At 42.8% G+C, this 26,953-nt stretch overlaps 1 pseudogene; it reads right to left on the bottom strand.

Moving 5' to 3' along the window:
- Positions 1-16,589: 16,589 nt before the first annotated feature.
- On the bottom strand, positions 16,590-16,707 carry LOC124778886 (annotated as a pseudogene).
- Positions 16,708-26,953: the final 10,246 nt, after the last annotated feature.

The following is a 26,953-nucleotide window of genomic DNA, read 5'->3' as shown; positions in this document are numbered from 1 at the left end:
ATGGTGACACGTATACCATGTTCAAAATTTATACAGTATGGCAACTTTTTCCTTTTTAATTTCTTGTGTTGTAATTTTTCTTTCTTGGACAAACTACGCAGTGTCCGGGACACAGTTTACTGCGCCAGCGCCACAAAGGTGACGGGTGACCATAACATGCAACGTGCTATCACGGGCTGAGCGCGACAATGGAAACTGCTTCCCAATATGCGCGAACACACTGTCACCAAATACTCTTATTTCCATCGCTGATGTGTCCGGTGCTGCCCTCCGTCGGCTGCGCCCCAATATGTGCCTGGCCTAAATCGCGTATACGGAACACATGCTAATGTTTCTACAAATTCTTTATTGCGGTCCGGTTTGAATATTGTGAAGAATCCGACGAAAGTACCCTACTGTCCATTAAAATTGCTACACCACGAAGATGACGTGCTACAGACGCGAAATTTAACCGACAGGAAGATGATGCTGTGATACGCAAATGATTAGCTTTTCAGAGCATTCACACAAGGTTGGCGCCGGTGGCGACACCTACAACGTGCTGACATGAGGAATGTTTCCAAGCGATTTCTCATACACAAACAGCAGTTGACCGGCGTTGCTGGTGAAACGTTGTTGTGATGCCTCGTGTAAGGAGCAGAAATGCGTACCATCGCGTTTCCTTCTTCGATAAAGGTCAAATCGTAGCCTATCGCGATTGCGGTTTATCGTATCGCGACACTGCTGCTCGTGTTGGTCGAGATCCATTGACTGTTGGCAGAATATGGAGTCTGTGGGTTCAGGAGGGTAATACGGAACGCCGTACTGGATCCCAACGGCCTCGTATCACTAGCAGTCGAGATGACAGGCACCTTATCCGCATGGCTGTAACGGATCGTGCAGCCACGTCTCGATCCCTGAGTCAACAGATGGGGACGTTTGCAAGACAACAACCATCTGCACGAACAGTTCGACGACGTTTGCAGCAGCATGGACTATCAGCTCGGAGACCATGGCTGCGGTTACCCTTGACGCTGCAACACAGACAGGAGCGCCTGCGATTGTGTACTCAACGACGAACCTGGGTGCATGAATGGCAAAACGTCATTTTTCGGATGAATCCAGGTTATGTTTACAGCATCACGATGGTCGCATCAGTGTTTGGCGACATCGCGGTGAACGCACATTGGAAGCGCGTATTCGTCATCGCCATACTGGCGTATCACCCGGCGCGATGGTATGGGGTGCCTTTGGTTACACGCTCGGTCACCTCTTGTTTGCACTGACGGCACTTTGAACAGTGGACGTTACATTTCAGATGTGTTACGACCCGTGGCTCTACCCTTCATTCGATCCCTGCGAAACCCTACATTTCAGCAGGACAATGCACGACCGCATGTTGCAGGTCCTGTACGGGCCTTTCTGGATACAGAAAATATTCTACTGCTGCCGTGGCCAGCACGTTCTCCAGATCTCTCACCAACTGAAAACGTCGAGCAACTGGCTCGTCACAATACGCCAGTCACTACTCTTGATGAACTGTGGTATCGTGTTGAAGCTGCATGGGCAGCTGTACGTGTACACACCATACAAGATCTGTTTGACTCAACGCCCAGGCGTATGAAGGCCGTTAGTACGGCCAGAGGTGGTTGTTCTGAGTACTGATTTCTCAGAATCTATGCATCAAAATTGCGTGAAAATGTAATCACACGACAGTTCTAGTATAACATATTTGTCCGATGAATACCCGTTTAACATCTGCATTTCTTCTTGGTGTAGCAATTTTAATGGCCAGTGGTGTATCCATACAGAATCTTACTGTATTCACTAACAAATGAAAAGAGCTGTTGCTAGCACTGTTTATGCACTCGCGAATACGAGTTATTATCAAGACATTTGTGACTGTATCACCGAGACATCTCAGTTGCTTTACTAAACTGAATTGTGATCCTCGTGTGTAAACATGTTTGTTGCTAGTACGACACAGGTGCTTATGAACAGTATGTAGATCGAGATTTTGGACGTTTCTCCTGTTCAAAGCGACTGGGTCTTCACATCTGTCAACTGTGACGCAGCTAACTTACCACTGGCTGCGGCGACGTCGAACACGTACTGGAGAAGGGAGTGGGGTTGGATGGCGCTCCAGACACGGCTGCAGCTGCCGCTTCTGCAGGTACGCCACGCTCTGCCTTCAGGGGCGGCCATCGCCCGTGGCTCGCCTGTAGGGGTGCGCAAGCCGCCCACTGCCAAATGCGTTTGCTCATCGACGCTACGTTTGCCACCTGGCCGCTAGGGAGCATCGCTTCAGCGCCGTGGCGTCATCGCAGCCACCGGCGATCCGGAATAATTTTTGTGGCTATGTACTCTCATTTAGTTTGTCCGCCTCTGAGTACTCTGGTAAACAGCCGTTTTCAGTGCATAAAGAAACCAAACCAAATGGCTCAGACACGGACAGACCACGGTGTTACAAGCGAAGCTGACTCCAGTGCTTCCATTTAGTGTTGAAACGATGTGGCACAGAAATTAAACGGTGGATTTAACGCACGTAATCGTCCTGCAGACGATCGACAGAGATGAAATCTGCGTAGGGTTGCGGGCAGGGCAGTAATTTGAAGTTTTAATCGTTTACTTCCAATCATCTGTGTGCACTTCTGATGGAAGGAACATTGAACGTCCGGCTGACGCCTAGGTTTTTAAAGACAACATACTTTGTCTCTGAAACAGACGTCTCGCCGTTATGTCTATTTTCTTTGTTTGTCTGTCGTTCTTTGCGGCTAGTTTCTAGGTCGCAACTCCTCCGTCAAAAAAAATTGCTGCCATCAGGTGGAAAACAGCATCACTCGACAAAGCTAAACTAAAGCTCCTATGCATAATTGTGCAATTAAAAATTGCTTAACTTATAAATGTAAATTACGTCTCTAATAGTGATACCTGATCCACAGTATTTCACACTGTCTACTTAATTATTTATTTAATTCAGTCAGAAATTGGAATTTCCAAAGTCATAAATCACTGCCCTTTAGAGTAGTATTTCATGAATGTTCCCATCATACACGGATATCTATGGCGTGTAAGTGTGGTGTGAAACTGTAGGTAAGTTTGAATGTTACTTTATTCCAACTTTTCTTAATGTAATAAGATTAAAAACAGCCGACCAGTTGCAAAGGATGAAGTAATCTTTACCTAGGTTTCGATAGATTTAAATCTATCATCTTCAGAAGGCGGCAGTATTACATTAACATGGAGTGATATGTCATTGTCGTTTTTACAAACATCTGCATAGCTCCATTAGTCCAAATAAAATATAGCCCTGAGAATAGGGTTTGTCAGACAAATAAAAATAAGTACATGGAAGTTGGAGAGCGCATAAGCTTATGCGCTCTCCAACTTCCATGTACTTATTTTTATTTGTCTGACAAACCCTATTCTCAGGGCTATATTTTATTTGGACTAATGGAGCTATGCAGATGTTTGTAAAAACGACAATATCACTCCATGTTAATGTAATACTGCCGCCTTCTGAAGAAGATAGATTTAAATCTATCGAAACCTAGGTAAAGATTACTTCATCCTTTGCAACTGGTCGGCTGTTTTTAATCTTATTACGTGGAACCGTTGCTGTTGCGCAGCTATGTTTAAAATACTGATTTTCTTAATGTCCTCTTGCTGCTCTGAGCCAACAGCAGTCTGCGTGATAATCATCGTTTTGAACTACATGTCTTGTACTAAAGCTTCTAAAGCTTGACTTTGATGGAGAACTACCGTTTTGTGGGAGGTGGGGGGGGCGAAGTGCAAAGTTTTATTTCGTACAAGTGTGTCCCATACGCGACTTTGCATTCTACAAATGCTCCTAGGGAGGCGCTTGAGCTGATGAACGCAAATGTGACCATTCCTTCGTAATTCCGAAGTCCAAATACCATTGCTTCAAGTAAATAGTTTTTACTAGTGGTGCCCAGTATCAGAATATTACGGAGTCTGGCATTATTCCTGTTCCTTTGTGAAAATGTAAATCTGATGAGAACTGTTTATTAATATTGGTAACTAATAGTTATTTGCTGCTAAAATTGCATTTTGACTGTTTTCTCAGCGCTGAAAGCTGTGTGTAATCTTACATCGACAGTTGGTTTCATACGTAAGCAACTATGGCTCTACGGAGCTCACGGGAAACCCTAGTTTGCCGCAATGGAAAGGACCCCACAGCCAGGGAGAGTGTTGAACCTGTAGGATAGTGTACCTATCAACACCATGTTTTCTGCTTGAGTTTCAACCTAGAGACTGCCATAAGACGTTTCTGGCACGTTTTACTGTTTTTGTTGTTGTGGAGCATGAATGGCTGCGTTTTGTGCAGCGTTTATAAATATTACGAGTTCTGCATGTTTAAGTACTGTATCTTGATTACAGCTATTTACGGAATATTGCTAGTTCTTTAATTATAGAGTTATGTTGAGTGAAATTATGTCTATTTTTTTTAAATAGTTAGGTAACATGTAGACAAATCATACGTCATCAGTTGTGCATCATTTTGTTCCTTGAAACGCAACATTTCGCATTTGCAAATAAACTGTTTCTTTAATAATTTTACCTGTCTCGATAATTGAAATTCGTCATTTGCCAATAGCTTTTATTTCCACAATGTTTTTAACTTTTAACTGGTTTTTCATAATGATGCTTCTTAATTAGATTTCACTTGCTGATTATTGGTATGTAGCAGAGTCATAGTGTAACACATAGACTATTAAATAGTGCTGACAAGATTTACTTCACTGCAGCATTTTTAAATTTGCTGACCACATGCCCCTCCATATCTGCATCCAGTGACGCCTGTGGACTGAGGATGTCACGGCGACCGGTTGGTACCGTTGGACCTTCATGGCCTGCTCAGGAGTAGTTTAGTTTTAGAGCCTTTACGGAAGATTCCCGAAACTGGGTACTCGCTCTTTTCTCTGTCGCTTCCTTGTGTAGCCCTTAACGAACTAAAGAGAGGGACAGATCCAACACCAGCACAGTGAAAACATGGCTGCCTTTTACCTGCCAGACACCCGTCCCAAATTTCCACAGGAACAAGTGCTTATTGTAGTAGAATATCAAAAACATTTGAAATTTCTTAAAAACAAAAACTGCTGCTCTAAAATTGATCTACCTACTAGCTGAAAATAGTTTCATTCAATATATTTGTTCTTTAACTGTGGGCCATATTGTCTACCTAACCAGAAAAAAAGAAAGAAATCAGCATGGAACTAGTAACTCCGAAGTGCTACAAACCATACTTACCTTATTCAATGAGAATCCGTTATTGTAGAAATAACTCATGTGAAGATGGCTGCCTAGTTGTCAGATGAAATATTGTGGAAAGATGTTGCCCTTAACGTAATATTGGTAAACTGCAGGAGTATCCAGGGCAAGGTTCCTGAATTAGTATCTCTTATTGAAGGAAATAGTGCGCATATAGTATTAGGAACGGAAAGTTGGTTAAAACCGGAAGTGAACAGTAACGAAATCCTAGACACAGAATGGAATATATACCGCAAGGATAGGATAAACGCCAATGGTGGAGGAGTACTTATAGCAGTAAAGAATTCAATAATATCCAGTGAAGTTATTAGCGAATGCGAATGTGAAATAATCTGGGTTAAGTTAAGTATCAAAGGTGGGTCAGATATGATAGTCGGATGCTTCTATAGACCACCTGCATCAGCAACCGTAGTAGTTGAGCGCCTCAGAGAGAACCTGCAGAACGTCGTGAAGAAGTTTCGTGATCATACTATTGTAATAGGGGGAGACTTCAATCTACCAGGTATAGAATGGGATAGTCACACAATCAGAACTGGAGCCAGGGACAGAGACTCTTGTGACATTATCCTGACTGCCTTGTCCGAGAATTACTTCGAGCAGATAGTTAGAGAACCAACTCGTGAAGCTAACGTTTTAGACCTCATAGCAACAAATAGACCGGAACTTTTCGACTCCGTGAATGTAGAAGAGGGTATCAGTGATCATAAGTCAGTGGTTGCATCAATGACTACAAGTGTAATAAGAAATGCCAAGAAAGGAAGGAAAATATATTTGATTAACAAGAGTGATAGGCCACAAATCGCAGAATATCTGAGTGACCACCATCAAACGTTCATTTCTGAGGAAGAGGATGTGGAACAAAAATGGAAAAAATTCAGAAACATCGTCCAGTACGCCTTAGATAAGTTCGTACCGACTAAGGTCCAAAGCGAGGGGAAAGATCCACCGTGGTATAACAATCATGTACGAAAGGTACTACGGAAACAAAGAAAGCTTCATCATAGGTTTAAGAGTAGTCGAATCATAGCTGATAAGGAAAAGCTGAACGAAGCGAAAAAGAGCGTAAAGAGAGCAATGAGAGAAGCATTCAACGAATTCGAACATAAAACATTGGCAAACAATCTAAACAAGAACCCTAAAAAGTTTTGGTCATATGTAAAATCGGTAAGCGGATCTAAATCCCCTATTCAGTCACTCGTTGACCACGATGGCACCGAAACAGAGGACGACCGAAGAAAGGCAGAAATACTGAATTCAGTGTTCCGAAACTGTTTCACTGCGGAAAATCGTAACACGGTCCCTGACTTCAGCCGTCGCACGGACGCCAAAATGGAAAATATTGAAATAAACGATATCGGAATTGAAAAACAACTGCTATCACTTAGTAGCGGAAAAGCATCCGGACCAGACGAGATACCCTTAAGATTCTACAGTGATTATGCTAAAGAACTTGCCCCCTTTCTATCAGCAATTTATCGTAGATCGCTGGAAGAACGTAAAGTACCTAGCGACTGGAAGAAAGCGCAGGTCGTTCCCATTTTCAACAAGGGTCATAAATCAGATGCGAATAATTATAGGCCTATTTCGCTTACGTCAATCTGTTGTAGAATAATGGAACATGTTTTGTGTTCTCGTATTATGACGTTCTTAGATAATACAAATCTCCTCCATCATAACCAACATGGATTCCGCAAACAGAGATCATGTGAAACTCAGCTCGCCCTATTTGCCCAAGAAATTCACAGTGCCGTAGACACTGGCGAGCAGATTGATGCCGTATTCCTGGACTTCAGGAAGGCATTTGATACGGTTCCGCACTTACGTTTAGTGAAAAAAATACGAGCTTACGGAATATCGGACCAGGTTTGTGATTGGATTCAGGATTTCCTAGAAGAAAGAACAACATGTCATTCTTAACGGTTCAAAATCTGCAGATGTAGAGGTAATTTCGGGAGTGCCGCAGGGAAGCGTGATAGGACCTTTGTTTACAATATACATAAATGACTTAGTTGACAACATCGGTAGCTCCGTGAGGCTATTTGCAGATGACACGGTTGTCTACAAGAAAGTAGCAACATCAGAAGACTCGTACGTACTCCAGGAGGACCTGCAGAGGATTAATGCATGGTGCGACAGCTGGCAGCTTTCCCTAAACGTAGATAAATGTAATATAATGCGCATACATAGGGGCAGAAATCCATTCCAGTACGATTATGCCATAGGTGGTAAATCATTGGAAGCGGTAACGACCGTAAAATACTTAGGAGTTACTATCCGGAGCGATCTGAAGTGGAATGATCACATAAAACAAATAGTGGGAAAAGCAGGCGCCAGGTTGAGATTCATAGGAAGAATTCTAAGAAAATGTGACTCATCGACGAAAGAAGTAGCTTACAAAACGCTTGTTCGTCCGATTCTTGAGTATTGCTCATCAGTATGGGACCCTTACCAGGTTGGATTAATAGAAGAGATAGACATGATCCAGCGAAAAGCAGCGCGATTCGTCATGGGGACATTTAGTCAGCGCGAGAGCGTTACGGAGATGTTGAACAAGCTCCAGTGGCGGACACTTCAAGAAAGGCGTTACGCAATACGGAGAGGTTTATTATCGAAATTACGAGAGAGCACATTCCGGGAAGAGATGGGCAACATATTACTACCGCCCACATATATCTCGCGTAATGATCACAACGAAAAGATCCGAGAAATTAGAGCAAATACGGAGACTTACAAGCAGTCGTTCTTCCCACGCACAATTCGTGAATGGAACAGGGAAGGGGGGATCAGATAGTGGTACAATAAGTACCCTCCGCCACACACCGTAAGGTGGCTCGCGGAGTATAGATGTAGATGTAGATACGGCTGCAATCCCGAAATCTCATGCAGTACTCATACGTAATGAGAACTTGAGGAATGACATTCGTATCTTAATGAATCCTCCCCTTTCTATGTATGTATGGGCACTACATTTTTTTCATTTCTTTTTAATTTTTAAGTTGCTCTCAGTTACATATTAGACGTATGTATCATTTTCAGTTCCGGATTAGCCACGTAGGAAGAGTTAGGAGATGCTACGGGCCCCATGCATTAGGGGACTCAGCGCTTGAGTGTAAAAAAATTTATGAAGTTATATACGAATGGTATTCTTCGTATAGTCCAATGGAAAAACGGTGATGTTCAAAACTACAATGAGTAGTAAAAATTGCTTAGATCATTTCTAAAACTGATCCCCGGCCACACTATATTTTACGTAGTCTTTAATTTGACAACACCGCGAAACTCACAGGGAGTTTCCTAATGCTGTCCAAGCTAGTCGTAATAACCCGATCAGTTAGAATTGATTACCAATAACAAAGCAATAAATGTGTACCGTATTTCTTTCGTAAGTAGTGACCCTAGGCCTGCTACCTCGATCTGCATATAACGGAAAATAAATTACAAAATAAAATGGACTTACATTATTTAATCAGACGGCGTTACAGGTCGGTGTTATGTTTACATTGTATATTACTACCTTAAATTTTATCGATTCTCCCTCAGCATCCCGAATTTTGCACACGCAAATACGGAAATAAAGAATTAACAAAGTGCAACAAATATTTACCAGTCATTGTCCCGACATTATTAGTGTGTGACGTCACTATAAGGGTGTCTTAGAGGACTGCATCAGTGCTGGCATTGACAGCTAGAAGCACGATGCCCCTAGAACTGCAGTCTTACAAAATTTTAACGGAAAATTCGTTGGAATCATGATTGCCAAATGTAGAACTGGGCTTACGCATTTGTCTTTGATGATCACCAACGCCAAGAGAGGACGTTCTTTTCCAACATTCAAGCGTATCAAAAATGAGTTAAGGAACATCACAGGACAAGAATGTCTAAACGACCTCATCTTAATGAACATAGAATGTGGTTTGCTTAGTCATTGATATGACTAGTGCTACCTCTAAATATGCCCCAATTAAATCGAGAAAACTTTTTTGTTAATTGCTGCTTATTTGGCATCCTAAGCTTTGATACCTATAGCAAACCAATGCCCTCTTATCATTTGCTACAGACCCCGTACTTTCTTAGTCAGGCACTGATCATTCGCTACTATGAAGACGATGTTATTTGGGTATTCAGAACGTTCAGTTGGCCTTAAAGGCTGAAAGATGAGTTACTTTTTAGATATTCGCTGTATAATCAAATTAACTCTGATGTATTTTTGCAATTTTCAATTGTTTGCGAATTGTAGTTCAATTTCCAACACACTGTCTCTGCAACAGTTGGCGTAACATACTTCATAACTATATCATATATAACACACAAAGCGTCGTATGTTATGTCATTGAACATGTACGACCTGTTTAGAGTTTCCAGATTACAGGTCTGGAATTTATGGCCATTAATTGTACAAAAAAGAAAGCTATCGTGTTGTAAAGTTGCAGTGTCACGTTGTAATTCATTCTCGCTACTATTTAAATTCTTATGGTGTATTTTACTCCCTCTACTACAGTTGTGTGGAAAGTTAATTTCCTGAAGAGTATAAAATAGTCTTTATTGGTGAATGTGTTGTGAGTACATTAAGCCAGATGTTTGACGTCCACCAGCAGCAGGCGTGGTACAGAGTAGGGAGGCGCGGCTACACGCAGGAGGGGTGGAAGGGCCGGACGTGGGCGGCGGCCACGCAGCCCATGGCGGAGCGGCCCAGGGGCAGGCAGCGCCCGGACACGCGCTCCACCTGTAAAACCAAAGCGAGGGAAAGTAAACACACATCTACGAGTGGGTACTCAAAAAAAAAAGCCAGACGTTCAAATTGTTTACAAAGAAAACTTATCCGTTCAAAAGACTCTCCAATACACGTAATACATTTGTCTCATCGGTGCTGCCACTGTTCGAAACATTTTTTGTAGTCATCATCAGAAATGGCTGACAGCTCCTCCCTCGTTGTCTTTTTGACTCCTTCAGCGTTGTCAAATCGGTATCCTTTTATGCCCCTTTTCATAAGTGGAAATAATAAAGTCGCATGGAGCCAGGTCAGACGGCAGCGCAACCAAGCCCTTTTTTAGCCATAAACTATCTTACAGAGATTATAAAATGACTTATCTTAATAATATGAATATTTATATAAGTGTTGAGATATATATATATATATATTTTGATTGAGACTAAGTTGTAACTGGTAGCTGAATTTTGGTTGCTGCCTCCTTAACCATCTAACGGTAAGGTGGGGTTGGATCAGACCCCACCCTCCAAATATCGATTTTTCGGGGTAAAATAAGAAGTGAATAATGGGAAAAAGTTTTATTATCAATACCGGAGGTCCATAGGTTGCTGAGAACATCTCATCTACACTGAGCATAGAATTTTTTAGGACACCACTCATGAAGAGAAGGCCCATCAACCCTTTTATTTCAACGCTCTCTGTTGGTGAATGAAACCACTGGACCGTATTGTACTTCCGCCTAGATTTCTCGATTTCAAGATTTGTGTACAAAACAATTTTTTCTATAATTTTTGAATCTATAAATAATAAAAATATTATTTCCAGTTCACTAGTGACCCCCCCTTGCTTCCCCACGTGGACCAGGGAGATGAGTAATAAAATATGACGCTGGTGTCCTAGAAAAATTTTGAATGGATGGGTTTGTTGGTCCACATTGTGTGTGTCTTTACCTAGCTCAAAATTTCTCTCATCATCTACATCTGACTGAGAATTATCAAACTCGACTGCTCCTGCCGCACAATGAAATACATCATCCTCGTCATCAGTATTAGATAATACATCACCCTCGGTTTCTGAACAGTTTTCTGCATCGATATTGTAGCCATCCTCTGACTCAGCCTCCTTGGAGAAACTCGTTGTATATCTCCTCAGGAGTTCTAAGGAGTTGATGCGCCATTTTAGTATGATACTAGAAGAGAAAACAAAACTTAGATGTAATATAAACATCAATCCTCCCCACAAAAGAAACTAATAAGTGTAACGTAAACAGTAAGGTGTGGTCGTATCCAAACCGAGCGCGGGTAATGTAGGTTTCGGATAGAGAGGGTAGCTGCAGGTCACTCAGTCAGTCACCAGACTAACGTGGCCTCCTCGGCGTTTCTCGGGACGACTGGCTGGTAGGGTAGCTGGAACGACAGCGCTCTCAGAAAAAATGACTGGGGAGTTATAAACAAAAGAGACTCGCTGGGGTCGGATCCAACCCCCAACCTTACCGTTAGAGGGTTAAATGATCAACTTCTGCACCAGTTGGTGAAGTATTATAATTTGGAGGAACTTATTGTTCTTTAAGATTTAGTACGACTCTGTTGGTTACTGAGCCGTGGCGGCTGGGGTTTGATCTATCGAACGTACCGCGTGTAATATTATCGCTGTATCGCGGAGGAAAGAGAGAAGTGGCGCCCCCCCCCCCACCCCCCTCGTGGGGGAAGTCGGCGAGGCACCTGTGACAGTCGAGTAGTTGGATTTTGGAGGGCGAGCAGAAACAGGGAGATAGGCAGTAGTGCGCGGAGCGTGAAGCCGTGTCTGCCGACGCCGTGTGTGGTGGCGAGAGGAAAGTTTGCCACGTTACCTGATTGTGTTTGGGCGTTTGCGGCGGACTTGGTGGGTAGAGGCGCCGATGCTGTCGGGAACATCCTGCTTCCTTGTTCATCATGGATTTACCGTTTGCTTCTAGTGACTACATTCTCGTCTCTATGGCTCTGTGACTGATGGGATGCCAATGCGAGCACAGTTGGTTTGGATATAAGCAGAATTTTGTTCTCAGTGTCCATCGTTCTGGCGATTACTGAGTGTGCTTGACGTTGTGGCGTATTTATTGAGCAATGTGCTTCGGACGCTTGACCTTATTATTAGGAGTCCATTGCGTAAGGCCGCGTTTATCCTGCGAGGACTTGTGTTCTGCATTTTAAAAACTTAGTTGTTGTCAGTCACTGAATTGCTCAAATGCATTCATACTACTCTGCTTAAGTGTTGTTTTACGCCCCTCTGAATGGGAAAATTATAAAGTGCCTTACTATTACTGACCTTGTGTGTCACTGACTTGGTTGTTTTTTTCAGCCACGTAATTTGTGCATTTATTCTAACGAACCGATGTCTGTTCCTGATTGATGTTTTCTTGTGACAGTGAGTGTTAATCTTGTAACGAACACTTTGTTAGATATTTTAATCACTGTGTTGCAGGACATATCCTATTTGTGCCTCGCAACTGGAGAGCGGAGGCGGTTTATTGGCCATGATGATGTGTTGGTAGATCCATTTCAAGAGGCCAGGCCAGTCACCCGAAGATTTAGAAGTTGGTTCAAATGGCTCTGAGCACTATGCGACTCAACTTCTGAGGTCATCAGTCGCCTAGAACTTAGAACTAATTAAACCTAACTAACCTAAGGACATCACACACATCCATGCCCGAGGCAGGATTCGAACCTGCGACCGTAGCGGTCACGCGGTTCCAGACTGAAGCGCCTTTAACCGCACGGCCACACCGGCCGGCCTTTAGAAGTTGTATATTGTGTTAAGTTAATACCCATTTTAAGCGCAGTGGACTCACGCAGGAACTTTATGCGGTTTTGCGCAGATTGCGCCGTATGTTTAGATGACTCTGAATTCACTGTGTTAAGTAGTGTCCTCTGAGGTGCTGGAAGTAGTGGATAGACAGCTGTTTTGGACACGTTGTATATGCAAATAATTTATGTCTTTATTACGTTGGTGAGTTGCTTGCCCTTTGTGTCACAGGTGGTGACAATTTCACTAATTTCGCCACCGGTCTTCGCAGAGGCTGCGGGAGGAACCGACCCACTGTGGCAAGCAGTTACGTAGTCGCGCCCGCCCACCGTAGCGGGCGTTGTTTACTAGCCCGACGCCTTCCTGTACTTGGTGGCGGGAGAGTGTTGACTGGTTTCTTACAACTTGCAGTCTGGGAAACCGTGCCTTTGGTGTACACGTGAAAGACCTATGTTTTGCTTCCAGTACCTCGGAGTGGCTCTATGTGGGTAATGAGAACGACTTATGTTGTTGGTGGCTCAGGCCGAAAGTGGTTCATTTGCTAAACAGGTGTGTATGCATTTCTTTCCCATAATTCTATAAACATGTATAGGTGGTTGAGTTTTTTTTAAGTCAATTGAATTGTTGTTCGGAGGTTACTATGTATGGCCATTAACTTATGCAGACATTCAATAGCAAGGAAGTGTATTGAATTCTGGTTTGCCTTGAACAGACATTTAATTAATTAGTAAACAACTGAATGCTATTTGTGAGTTGAAATTTATTGTGTCCCTAAACATACTAACGATTATTTTTAGTAGTTCAGTTATGCAGTTAGGCGATTTACAAGGCCTGTTGTGTTGTTTCCTTTTAAAAGTATTATCAATGTTATTAATAAAGAAGTGTATTGTAAAAAAAAATAAACAGTGAATGAAGTGCCTCAAATCCCTTTGGTCCACACCTTCCGTCATTCACCCTTGGGTGGTATTAACAAACCGTGAAAGCCCATTTCAGTTACTTGGTCGTATTGCGGATAGCTTTGAGCCCAAGTTCTCGTAGCTAAGGAACCACTGTTGTAAGTAAATACGATCAAACAGCAATCTGCTTTTCGCGAGAAAAGGAGATTGCTTGGCACACAAACTACCTTCAAACTACACATACTGCTACATCAAAATTGGTCAGTGGAGTTATGCACCATACTATTATACAAGATCATAATCCAGTTAGTGTAATTAATAAATTATGAGAGGTTGTTACGTATTGAATGAAAACTATAGAGAATGCATTTCCTTTCCTGTATTTTAGTGAACTTTGTACACTTACAATTCTGTCGACTGATGGCTGGCGACGACAATGAAGTTAACCTCCTTTTCCAAAAACAAGATATTTCTATTCTTCACTTCCAGAAAATTTGTATACATAAATGTTAGGCAACTCTTACACATACTTTACTCAGTTTTATCACTACAATATCAATTTTCATTAAATGTAACAATACGTTCTGAGCGACGGCCTAACAGCACGTCCTCTTTCCACAAGATACAGATTAAAAGTCTTTTTTTTAATAAATCAATTGTCTTTTTTTAGAGTCCGTACTCAGTCACAACTACTATCGTTGCGGGGATTGCACGCTAAAGAGTCTCTTGCTGACCAACTGCGCTTTTCTTGGTATTTACATACGTTACTGAGCTTCTCAGAATAATATTAGGCACAAATTAGTTAAGAAAAGGGCAGTGAGGCTCACATAACATTACAAGATGGCTGAGTGTGTAGGTGCGTTGTCGAGGTGGAAGAACCAGTATCCTGTCTGCCATAAATCGGGTCTTTTTGGACAGTCACTGTTGCGTAATTTTCTTAAAACTTCCAAATAAAAGGTTTCGTTGACGGTCTGACATGGGGAGAAAACAACGAATTACGCCCTTGGCATCAAAAACGCAAATCAGCATTGTTTTGACATTTGATTTGCACATTTTTTTGGACAGGGTCACACTGACGTCTTCCCGCAGCGTCATCTTGTAAGCTGTTTTCAACATTAAAACAGTTGTAGCAGCATTTTAACCGAGTAGGAAACAAAAGTACACAGTTGCAAGTTGTTCGCTTAAATTTGCCATCATAAATCGGAAACAAGAACAAAAGACAGTCCTGGTCGACTACACAGGCGACGCTGAACTCGCAATGAGGTGCGCTGTAACACGCCTAGTGGCAGAAATGCGTACTACACATGCTCCTTCTACGGCAGGGCGGGCCAGAAATTCTGCACCCGTGCGGTACTCCTGCACATGTGCAACTCCCGGGTCACAGCGTGCACGCCGCAGCCGTCAGCGTTCATGTAGTGCATGTTTCTACGCACAGATGTCGCTTTATCCACTTGCTGGGATACTCTGTACCGGCGCATTCTAGTGCTCTTTCCACAGCTAGCAGGCCAACCATGGGAAGGTATTTAGCGTATTAAACATTTAAAATACTGTCACAGCCTACTCATTGAGACGTCAACTTTTATGTTAACAGTTTAACCCAATAAGACAAGTAATACAGTTAACAACCGTGGGTTTTTATTAAGGCAGCTTGACTGACGGCGCGTAAATACGAGTAATGTTTTTGATCTAGTATTTAAGAAAGAGAGCACTTAGCGATTTCAAACAACATTAAACTAATGCAAGGTTTTCTATAACTAATTCTCGGTGCCCTCAGTTACACCCACATAATTTCTGACTCACTGAACTCTGAACAGAATGATAACCGCAGACCTCTCGATGATCACCTGTTATTTCAATACCATTATTGCTACATCTTTCATCAGCTCCGTCTGAAATCTGCATAATAACCGACAATTAGATGAATGTTACGTTTTATCGACTTCAGCTGAGCGTAGCCCTTCACACATTTAAAAAAAAACCCTAAATGTAAGTATACATTGGAACAATCGGTTTAATGACCAACTTTCCTGATAATAATGTAACATGCAGCAGAATGAGGCACTAATGCACAGTTAGTAAACAATTTTTAATTATGAAAGGAATAAATCCAAACACGTTTATTACTGGTCATGAGAAATGATAATCGAGTTGATGTGTCTCAGCCATTTTCTTAAGGACATTTAATTTTGCTTGCCGTTCTTCACTCTTGAGTACACTACACTCGTCTTTGTGATATGTATTGTAGTGTCCTTCAATTGAAAACTTCGCTGGCCGCCTATTATTCGCCGGCATAGCAAACACTGAGTTTTCACCAACGGCTGCAAAAAAGAATTGCAGTTCCCAGTCATTTTTAAACGACTGAGGACATAGATCTCCCGTCCTTTGCTTTTTCACAGTACCTGCCATTTCTCAGTACTTCTCTGTTAAGGTTACGGTTACGAGGGGTAAACGAGACGGTATGTTGCGCTCTTGCTTGTACCACATAAACAGGGAAGAGGAGCCGCCGCCGTTCATTTAGGACACATGTCTAATAACAGATGTCGCTGTCGCTCGCTGTCGCACACGTGCGCACATGTGCAGCACTTCCGCACGTTCGCACACTGTGCAGCGTTTGGCCGGCCCTGGTCTACGGCAAAGTTATTCCAGTTGTTCTTTCCTCTACCACCTCATACATCTACGTCTAATGCAAACAACTGAAGTGCTACTGTACTAGTTCGTAATAAAACAAAAAGCACTCCGTCTTCAGGCCTTAAGTGGGCCATCGGGACCATCCGACCGCCGTGTCATCCTCAGTTGAGGATGCGGATAGGAGGGGCGTGTGGTCAGCGTACCGCTCTCCCGGTCGTTGTGATGGTTTTCTTTGACCGGAGCCGCTACTATTCGGTCGAGTAGCTCCTCAGTTGGCATCACGAGGCTGAGTGCACCCCGAAAAATGGCAACAGCACATGGCGGCCCGGATGGTCACCCATCCAAGTGCCGGCCACGCCCGACAGCGCTTAACTTCGGTCATCTGACGGGAACCGGTGTATCCACTGCGGCAAGGGCGTTGCCACCGTTCGTAATAAGTCAGGAATTAATGGAATTTCTCTTCATTACGAAAATGTACAATACCATTTCGTTTCTGACCATGTTTATACCTGAACAAAATCTTCCCGGTTTTCGAGCTGCGTCAGTTGGAATAAAACTCGCGAGCTTTTCAATGGCAATCTCTGGCATCGTCGTTAAGAATAAAACGACTGACTGCCGGGGTTGGCACGTTTTCCGCTTGTATAGCCACGAATACAGCCACTGGCACCAATCAGAGGGGGCCGAAGCGACGCGTGCGCCGAAAGTGAGTCGGGCAGCTCGTAGCAGCTCCGGGGAGCCACGGCACCGAGTGACGTCACGTGGTAGGAGGGGGGGGGGGCCGGCGCTACGTCTGAAACCGCCGCTCCCGCCTCCCTACAAGCGCCAGGCATCCGTCATTGCTTCCTTTCGACAGCGAAAGCTCGAGAATTTTATTCGAACTGATGCTGCTTGCAAACCGAGAAGATTTTATTCGCACATGCCGCCGTGAAAGACTCCGAGGGCTCATGTTTATACCTGTTTTCGGTTGTAAAGTAACTGATTCAGGCTTTTGGATATTTATAAAGTTTATTAACACAACCATGTTACTTACTCTGCGCGACTCTAAACTGGTCCTAGCAACTGACACACACAAGCGCGCGCTCACATACGTGTCTGTGGTGAGGGCCTACTGACATTTCACTATGTTTTTTATATGAAATTTTAGATTCAACAAAGATTACGGTGTGACAGCTGCATACAGTGGGGCATACAGAGGTTGAGGGACGGCAGGGGCGGGGCAGTCTCCCCTCCCGTCGTTTTTTGTTGACGTCTTCAGCTTGAATACCCGTTCGATGCAGCTCTTTAGACTAGTCTGTACACAACAAGTGTCTTCATCACTGGCTAACGTCTATCAGTTGTAGAATTTTGGAACACGTATTGTGTTCGAGTATAGTGACTTTTCTGGAGACTAGAAATCTACTCTGTAGGAATCAGCATGGGTTTCGAAAAAGACGATCGTGTGAAACCCAGCTCGCGCTATTCGTCCACGAGACTAAAAATGGTTCAAATGGCTCTGAGCACTATGGGACTCAACTGCTGAGGTCATTAGTCCCCTAGAACTTAGAACTAGTTAAACCTAACTAACCTAAGGACATCACAAACATCCATGTCCGAGGCAGGATTCGAACCTGCGACCGTAGCGGTCTTGCGGTTCCAGACTGCAGCGTCTTTAACCGCACGGCCACTTCGGCCGGCTTCCACGAGACTCAGAGGCCCATAGGCACGCGTTCCCAGGTAGATACCGTGGTTCTTGACTTCCGCAACGCGTTCGGTACAGTTCCCCACAGTCGTTTAATGAACAAAGTAAGAGCATATGAACTATCAGACCAATTGTGTGATTGGATTGAAGAGTTCCTAGATAGCATAACGCAGCATGTCATTCTCGATGGAGAGAAGTCTTCCGAAGTAAGAGTGATTTCAGGTGTGCCGCAGGGGAGTCTCATAGGACCGTTGCTATTCACAATATACGTAAATGACCTTGTAGATGACATCAGAAGTTCACTGAGGCTTTTTGCGGATGATGCTGTGGTATATCGAGAGGTTGTAACAATGGAAAATTGTACTGAAATGCAGCAGGACCTGCAGCGAATTGACGCATGGTGCAGGGAATGGCAATTGAATCTCAATGTAGACAAGTGTAATGTGCTGCGAATGCATAGAGAGAAAGATCCCTTATCATTTAGCTACAAAATAGCAGGTCAGCAACTGGAAGCAGTTAATTCCATAAATTATCTGGGATTACGCATTAGGAGTGACTTAAAATGGAATGATCATATAAAGTTGATCGTCGGTAAAGCAGATGCCAGACTAAGATTCATTGGAAGAATCCTAAGGAAATGCAATCCGAAAACAAAGGAAGTAGGTTACAGTACACGTGTTTGCCCACTGCTTGAATTCCACTCACCAGTGTGGGATCCATACCAGATAGGGTTGATAGAAGAGAGAGAGAGAGAGAGAGAGAGAGAGAGAGAGAGAGAGAGAGAGAGAGAGAGAGAAGATCCAACGGAGAGCAGCGCGCTTGGTTACAGGATCATTTAGTAATCGCGAAAGCGTTACGGAGATGATAGATAAACTCCAGTGGAAGACTCTGCAGGAGAGACGCTCAGTAGCTCGGTACGGGCTTTTGTTGAAGTTTCGAGAACATACTTTCACCGAGGAGTCAAGCAGTATATTGCTCCCTCCTACGTATATCTCGCGAAGAGACCATCGATAAAATCAGAGAGATTAGAGCCCACACAGAGGCATACCGACAATCCTTCTGTCCACGAACAATACGAGACTGGAATAGAAGGGAGAACCGATAGAGGTACTCAGGGTACCCTCCGCCACACACCGTCAGGTGGTTTGCGGAGTATGGATGCAGATGTAAGTACTGCAGACTACATCCACTTAAACGTGATTCCTCCAGTCTAGCCTCAGCTTCCCCCGATAATCTCCCTCCCCCTCCCCTCATCCCTTGCTCACACGCCCTCCCCATCTTTATCAGAACTGACGATTCCTTGATGGCTCAGAACGTGTCGTGTGAGGCGATCCCTTCATTTAGTCAAGTTGGCTCAAATTTGTTTTTATCTCAGTTCGCTTCAGAACCTCCTCACCAGTTATCCGATCTATCCATATAATCATTTTTCTTCTGCAGCCGCTCTCCCGTCGTATTTTTCATTTCTTTGCCGACTAACAACAGATCTTACAACAGTGAGTACCTTGGCCATATTCTTACGGAAAAAAATTCATACGAGAAACGGTAAACCAAATAAGGTGTGTATGATAGGGTACTGAAATATAAGTACGGAATAAAATGTGAGAAGAGGGGAACAAAATATCAAATCGACTCACCACTTCTATATCCATCAAGCACTCGCGACCTTCTGTTGAGCTAGGTTTAGCTCCTGCCGTTACATTCGCCTGAAACAAATTAAACTATTAACGTAAGTATTAAATGAAACAACAAGTTTACTGTTACCAGTCACCGTTTTATTTATTTGCACGCTGCGTTTCAAAGGTTTAAACCTCCATCATCGGGTGGATTTACATTAGTTAGTATGACATTTGTGTGCCTGTTGTGTTACGATTTTTTTAGAGGAACTTGTGGCACTGCCTCGTGGAGATACAAGACACTATTTCAGAACATGGTTTTGGATTTCTTCTGACAAAAAATTAAACTGATATCTAATGGTAAACATAAAAATAAGTAAACTAGAGTACCTCCAGTGGTCACAGGTTCCTTTCGCTGTCGTAACACATCACATGTATACTGTCACATTTGTAAACAAATATGGTGTCTGGAATCTGCTTGGTGCAAGGTTAGTATTGCAGAAGAGAAGACAATCGCAAAGTGCAAAGAATATACATCGTAACAACATTATTACAGAATAATTGTTTAAAGCATTTGTAGGTGTTTGTTTTGAGGTGTCGAATATGTGTGTGTGTACTTCACGTGGCATATAAATCCAATTTTGACAACTTAAAACAGCTTAATATCCGCACTCGTTTATACAATCAGGTGAAATGTTAAAATGGCTTAAACTTCATACTTGTCAATAACAATCAGGTGAAATGTTACAGACTTGAAGTACAATAATCATATTGAATAGACAGATGTGAGAGGCTGGAAGCAGAAGGGGAGGGAGAGGGGGAGAGAGAGAGAGAGAGAGAGAGAGAGAGAGAGAGAGAGAGAGAGAGAGAGAGAGAGAGAGAGAGATTTGTGCCAGTAGTGGATGTACATACAGTTTCAAGTTGACAAGAGGTACAAGTTGTTGGTATGATGAATTAATATCAACGTAAGGTACGTGTGCTTCAAGTACCTTAAGACAGACATTCACAAAACCGCGCATCGCGCGTCCCCCCCCCCCCCCTAGAGGAGGGTGGTAACACTAAGTGGGGAGGGGGAGGAGAGCTTATTGAAAAGAAAAACATGAATTCAAAAATTTATTATTGTACTGAAAGGGAACCAAGCAAAATTCATTCTGACATAATAAAAAAATCTCACTTAATATTTACAGTAGTATAATGCACTTACAAATAAGAATCTTCTCTGTCAGTAGTGTACAGGGCATTTAATAATTAACTCTTCAATACTGAATTAAAAACATGTGTAGAAATTATTAGTGAGTCCGATGGGATTGGTTTTCAAGGCAAAGTTCTTCGACGGAGGGTTTAATATTAGAAACAAACAGTTCTTTCTCTATGTCTACTTAAGATCTATATTTTTGTTTCAAAGCAGCCAGTGCAGAAAATCTGGTTTCCCAAGCGTAGGATATTGAAAATGGCAATGGTACACGAATGGATCTTGTTTTCGATAAGGGAAACTCATCATCCAACCCCGGCCAAAATTCAAAGAGCGATTTATTACCATCTTGTCTTCAGCACTTACCTTTAAGTCTATGAATATTTGTTACGCATTTGAGAGGCCATAGGGAGATTTTGAAATGGATCCCTAACCCGCCGTTATTCGCAAATGATACTTATTCAAATGAGAAAAGATTAACAATTGAAAGAAAAACAAACCGACAATACTGTTGTAATTTTGGCGGAATCCTGTAACTAATCATATTTTTAATAGTAAATGACTGGAAGGGGAAAGTTATCGAAGAATATCCTTCAGGTTCTTCATTTGAGAAATACGGAAATAATTTGCAGCAAATAGTCTACCATATTTTTGTACATATACCCACTCAGAGGGAAGTGCTGAACTACTTCACCTTGATTACCTTTTGATGTGTTAAAGATAGGGTATAAATATTTATAACCTATTTTATCTTAATGATTAGTTTCAAGTGGTTCATAAAATAATGGGTGTCACGTGTTCGTAAACTTGTTATCCTCAGATAAACAGGCATCAGATTTGTTGTTTCCAATAAAACAGTAACGCATTTTTGCTGCATAGTACTACTGACCCTATAAAATTATGTCTTAACTCTGAAGCTGCGAACAGAGTGACGACTCGCTGAACCCTGCCATCTATTCGTGTAAGTCAATATAACTGATGAATTGAAGATATTTGTAATAATAAGATGCACTCTCTCGTTCTATACAAGGATACAGCTATATGCTGTACTGTTTTACATGTCAAAGATAATTGAAGCGTAAAAAGAAAATTCTTTGGTAAGTTCCAGTCCCTGTTGTTCATTATTAAAGGTGTACTGGATTACTTAAGTCCCTTGAACTTGAAACAGAATTTGAGGATTATTTTCATCTCACCTGTTAAACTTTTTTCTTCGGCGAAGTGTCATTAGTGACGAGTTTTGAGTAACATCTGCACCTTCAGCACTTCATTGTTAAATATTATTTTTTCTAAATTGACTGAACTGAATTATATATTTATATGGCTCTGCCATCCTGTTAAGCAATGGAAGTCATTTCCATAGAATCCTTGAAATGTTTACTTTCGATAATTCTTTTAAATTTCATACCTATATTAAAAGCAAATTAAAGCGCGAATAGAGCGCTTAATGGTGATCCAGGGCTACGAAGGACGCCGAATTTAGCACACAGCGCTGCCACCCCTGGCAGCAACAATAGCTCTAACCTTGCAAGACGTCTAGTCGACAGGCACTTCATATCACGTTTCTTCAGTTCTAATCGTAGTTCATCAGTTGAAGCGAGTCGCTAGTGGTGGAGGCAGTCTCTTGGCAGCCTACGGCCACGCCAGATATTTTCAACGGGTGACAGATCTGGAGAATATGCTGTCCAGGTCAAAGGCTGAAATGCAACGCTTGCTGACGAACTAAATGGCTATGCGTACCAGAGGTGATCGTGTTGTTTAGTCAACGGCACCGTACACCACTACGCCAAGTTCCGGGACAATATGACAATGGCGACAGCAATTCGTCACCGTTCGTTCTCCTGCGAGACTACACGTGGAGATACAGGGTGTTTCAAAAATGACCGGTATATTTGAAACGGCAATAAAAACTAAACGAGCAGCGATAGAAATACACCGTTTGTTGCAATATGCTTGGGACAACAGTACATTTTCAGGCAGACAAACTTTCGAAATTACAGTAGTTACAATTTTCAACAACAGATGGCGCTGCGGTCTGGGAAACACTATAGTACGATATTTTCCACATATCCACCATGTGTAGCAATAATATGGCGTAGTCTCTGAATGAAATTACCCGAAACCTTTGACAACGTGTCTGGCGGAATGGCTTCACATGCAGATGAGATGTACTGCTTCAGCTGTTCAATTGTTTCTGGATTCTGGCGGTACACCTGGTCTTTCAAGTGTCCCCACAGAAAGAAGTCACAGGGGTTCATGTCTGGCGAATAGGGAGGCCAATCCATGCCGCCTCCTGTATGTTTCGGATAGCCCAAAGCAATCACACGATCATCGAAATATTCATTCAGGAAATTAAAGACGTCGGCCGTGCGATGTGGCCGGGCACCATCTTGCATAAACCACGAGGTGTTCGCAGTGTCGTCTAAGGCGGTTTGCACCGCCACAAATTCACGAAGAATGTCCAGATAGCGTGATGCAGTAATCGTTTCGGATCTGAAAAATGGGCCAATGATTCCTTTGGAAGAAATGGCGGCCCAGACCAGTACTTTTTGAGGATGCAGGGACGATGGGACTGCAACATGGGGCTTTTCGGTTCCCCATATGCGCCAGTTCTGTTTATTGAAGAAGTCGTCCAGGTAAAAATAAGCTCCGTCAGTAAACCAAATGCTGCCCACATGCATATCGCCGTCATCAATCCTGTGCACTATATCGTTAGCGAATGTCTCTCGTGCAGGAATGGTAGCGGCACTGAGGGGTTGCCGTGTTTGAATTTTGTATGGATAGAGGTGTAAACTCTGGCGCATGAGACGATGCGTGGACGTTGGCGCCATTTGGACCGCAGCTGCAACACGGCGAACAGAAACCCGAGGCCGCTGTTGGACTAGCTGCGCGTTGCCCTCTGTGGTTGCCGTACGGGGTCGCCCTACCTTTCCAGCACGTTCATCCGTCACGTTCCCAGTCCATTGAAATTTTTCAAACAGATCCTTTATTGTATCGCTTTTCGGTCCTTTGGTTACATTAAACCTCCATTGAAAACTTCGTCTTGTTGCAACAACATTGTGTTCTAGGCAGTGGAATTCCAACACCAGAAAAATCCTCTGTTCTAAGGAATAAACCATGTTGTCTACAGCACACTTGCACGTTGTGAACAGCACACGCTTACAGCAGAAAGACGACGTACAGAATGGCGCACCCACAGACTGCGTTGTCTTCTATATCTTTCACATCACTTGCAGCGCCATCTGTTGTTGAAAATTGTAACTACTGTAATTTCGAAAGTTTGTCCGACTGAAAATGTACTGTTGTCCCAAGCATATTGCAACAAACGGTGTATTTCTATCGCTGCTCGTTTAGTTTTTATTGCCGTTTCAAATATACCGGTCATTTTTGAAACACCCTGTATATCCACCCTGATGCTGTAAGTAGAGCGACAACAGATATGAAAAAAACGACGTGTGCCAGTCACTTGTTCAGTGTTTTCGCTGGGCGGACCACATACTGCGCATCTCTTTCTGCCGCCGTGTCAAGGGAAGGCAGAACTACGGTCGTCGTGTTGACAATCCCAATATGTCTGTACTCTCTGGCGCTAGTTGTGTGGACCGTTGAGCTCATGCACGTCGTTAAATAATCCATATTCGAACATTGTGGGTCCCTACCATCGTGAGCAGCAGTAACATGGAACGATCAACTGCATTCTCGATACATTGTTGCTCTAGAATTTCGATACATACTGGTCGCCCTTTCTCCTCCTCACACGAGGCATAACACGACACTGTCACAAACATTCTATATGTAAATGCTGTTTCTGAATAAGAAACTGGCTGTGTGATCTTTCCTTATATACGTAATACACTCGGCATTTGTTACCCCTACGTGCCTTGTGCGGCAGTGTTACACTGCTGACCGTCTGCGTATCGAAGCGAGTAGTACACGTCAAGCAGGCTCGAGGTTCGTTGCACGCCGCCTTCATGGTGCCGTCATTTTGATGGCCGGTTGTGCAACAAGGCACTATGTGTCAAAGCAAGTGACTAATTTATTCAATACAGGTATAGCAGAGGGATAACCGAAAGCGACGTTGTTTAGAGTATCTACCATATACTGATGATATTAATTTTGGATGAATAAATTAGCACAGTGTAGAAACAAGTGAGAAGCAAAATACCAGTTGAATGGCTGGCATCTATAAAAATAATAGTGTAGAGTAGTTTGTCGAGCATTGGCCTACTAGCCAATCTCCGTTACGAACTGTCCTCGTAGTCGTTATAAATTACACTTTCTCTAGCATAAATACACGTTTTATCCCTCTGTGGATTAGTGTTTTCTTCGAGGTATTTTCTTCATAAATAATTGTTGTTGTTGTTGTTGTTGTTGTTGTTGTTGTCTTCAGTCCTGAGACTGGTTTGATGCAGCTCTCCATGCTACTCTATCCTGTGCAAGCTCCTTCATCTCCCAGTACCTACTGCAGCCTACATCCTTCTGAATCTGCTTAGTGTATCCATCTCTTGGTCTCCCTCTACGATTTTTACCCTCCACGCTGCCCTCCAATGCTAAATTGGTGATCCCTCGATGCTTCAGAACATGTCCTACCAACTGATCCCTTCTTCTAGTAAAGTTGTGCCACAAACTTCTCTTCTCCCCAATCCTATTCAATACCTCCTCATTAGTTACGCGATCTACCCACCTAATCTTCAACATTCTTCTGTAGCACCACATTTCAAAAGCTTCTATTCTCTTCTTGTCCAAACTATTTATCGTCCATGTTTCACTTCCATACATGGCTACACTCCATACAAATACTTTCAGAAACGACTTCCCGACACTTAAATCTATATTCGATGTTAACAAATTTCTCTTCTTCAGAAACGCTTTCCTTGCCTTTGCCAGTCTACATTTTATATCCTCTCTACTTCGACCATCATCAGTTATTTTGCTCCCCACGTAGCAAAACTCCTTTACTACTTTAAGTGTCTCATTTCCTAATCTAATTCCATCAGCATCACCCGACTTAGTTCGACTACATTCCATTATCCTCGTTTTGCTTTTGTTGATGTTCATCTTATATCCTCCTTTCAAGACACTGTCGATTTCGTTCAACTGCTCTTCCAAGTCCTTTGCCGTCTCTGACAGAATTACAATGTCTTCGGCGAACCTCAAAGTTTTTATTTCTTCTCCCTGGATTTTAATACCTACTCCAAATTTTTCTTTTGTTTCCTTTACTGCTTGCTCAATATACAGATTGAATAACATCGGGGAGAGGCTACAACCCTGTCTCACTCCCTCCCCTACCATTGCTTCCCTTTCATGCCCCTCGAAAATAGCCTTTCGCTCCCTGTATTTTACCCCTGCCACCTTTAAAATTTGAAAGAGAGTATTCCAGTCAACATTGTCAAAAGCTTTCTCCAAGTCTGCAAATGCTAGAAACGTAGGTTTGCCTTTCCTTAATCTTTCTTCTAAGATATGTCGTAGGGTCAGTATTGCCTCACGTGTTCCAACATTTCTACGGAATCCAAACTGATCTTCTCCAAGGTCGGCTTCTACAAGTTTTTCCATTCGTCTGTACAGTATTCGCGTTAGTATTTTGCAGCTGTGACTTATTAAACTGATAGTTCGGTAATTTTCACATCTGACAACATCTGCTTTCTTTGGGATTGGAATTATTATAAATAATTACAAACCAGTATTCTTATTAACTTTTGACTTTGTAGCATTTCTGTGTCTGGGAACCAGAGCGTTCACTTCCTAACGTCACTTACTAATGATAAGACGAGGAGTCAAGTACAGACAGTCTTATTTATTAACGTTTCTTCACATGTAATTCACATTTCATTGACAGTTGTAGCAGCGACCCTCAGTAGTAAGTTGTTATGCAATTTTTTTCGGAGTTTGTTTCATTATCTTCGTTCTTTAACAACGTTAATATTGTAATTCAGGGGAAGCACTTCGTGCTCCTTCGGCGCGCTTACAGTGAGGGCTGAGCGAAGTGTTTGGGGCTGGCTAGTAAGGAACTGCCGGGTGGAGGCGAATGAGCACGCGGTTATCACTGACTGCACAGTTCGGGGTAGGCAAGGCCTTAAGTATTAACATCTTATTCCCTCATCGATTATGTACAGGGTCCGGCTCTTAAATCCGAACACATGAAACTTTTTTAAAAGCAAATTTATTAAAATACAAATGAAAATCCTTTTACAT

The sequence above is a fragment of the Schistocerca piceifrons genome, chromosome 2 (assembly GCF_021461385.2).
Source record: "Schistocerca piceifrons isolate TAMUIC-IGC-003096 chromosome 2, iqSchPice1.1, whole genome shotgun sequence".
Lineage (NCBI taxonomy): Eukaryota > Metazoa > Arthropoda > Insecta > Orthoptera > Acrididae > Schistocerca > Schistocerca piceifrons.
Note: the sequence above shows the minus strand (reverse complement) of the source record. Positions and strands in the feature narration are given on the sequence as shown.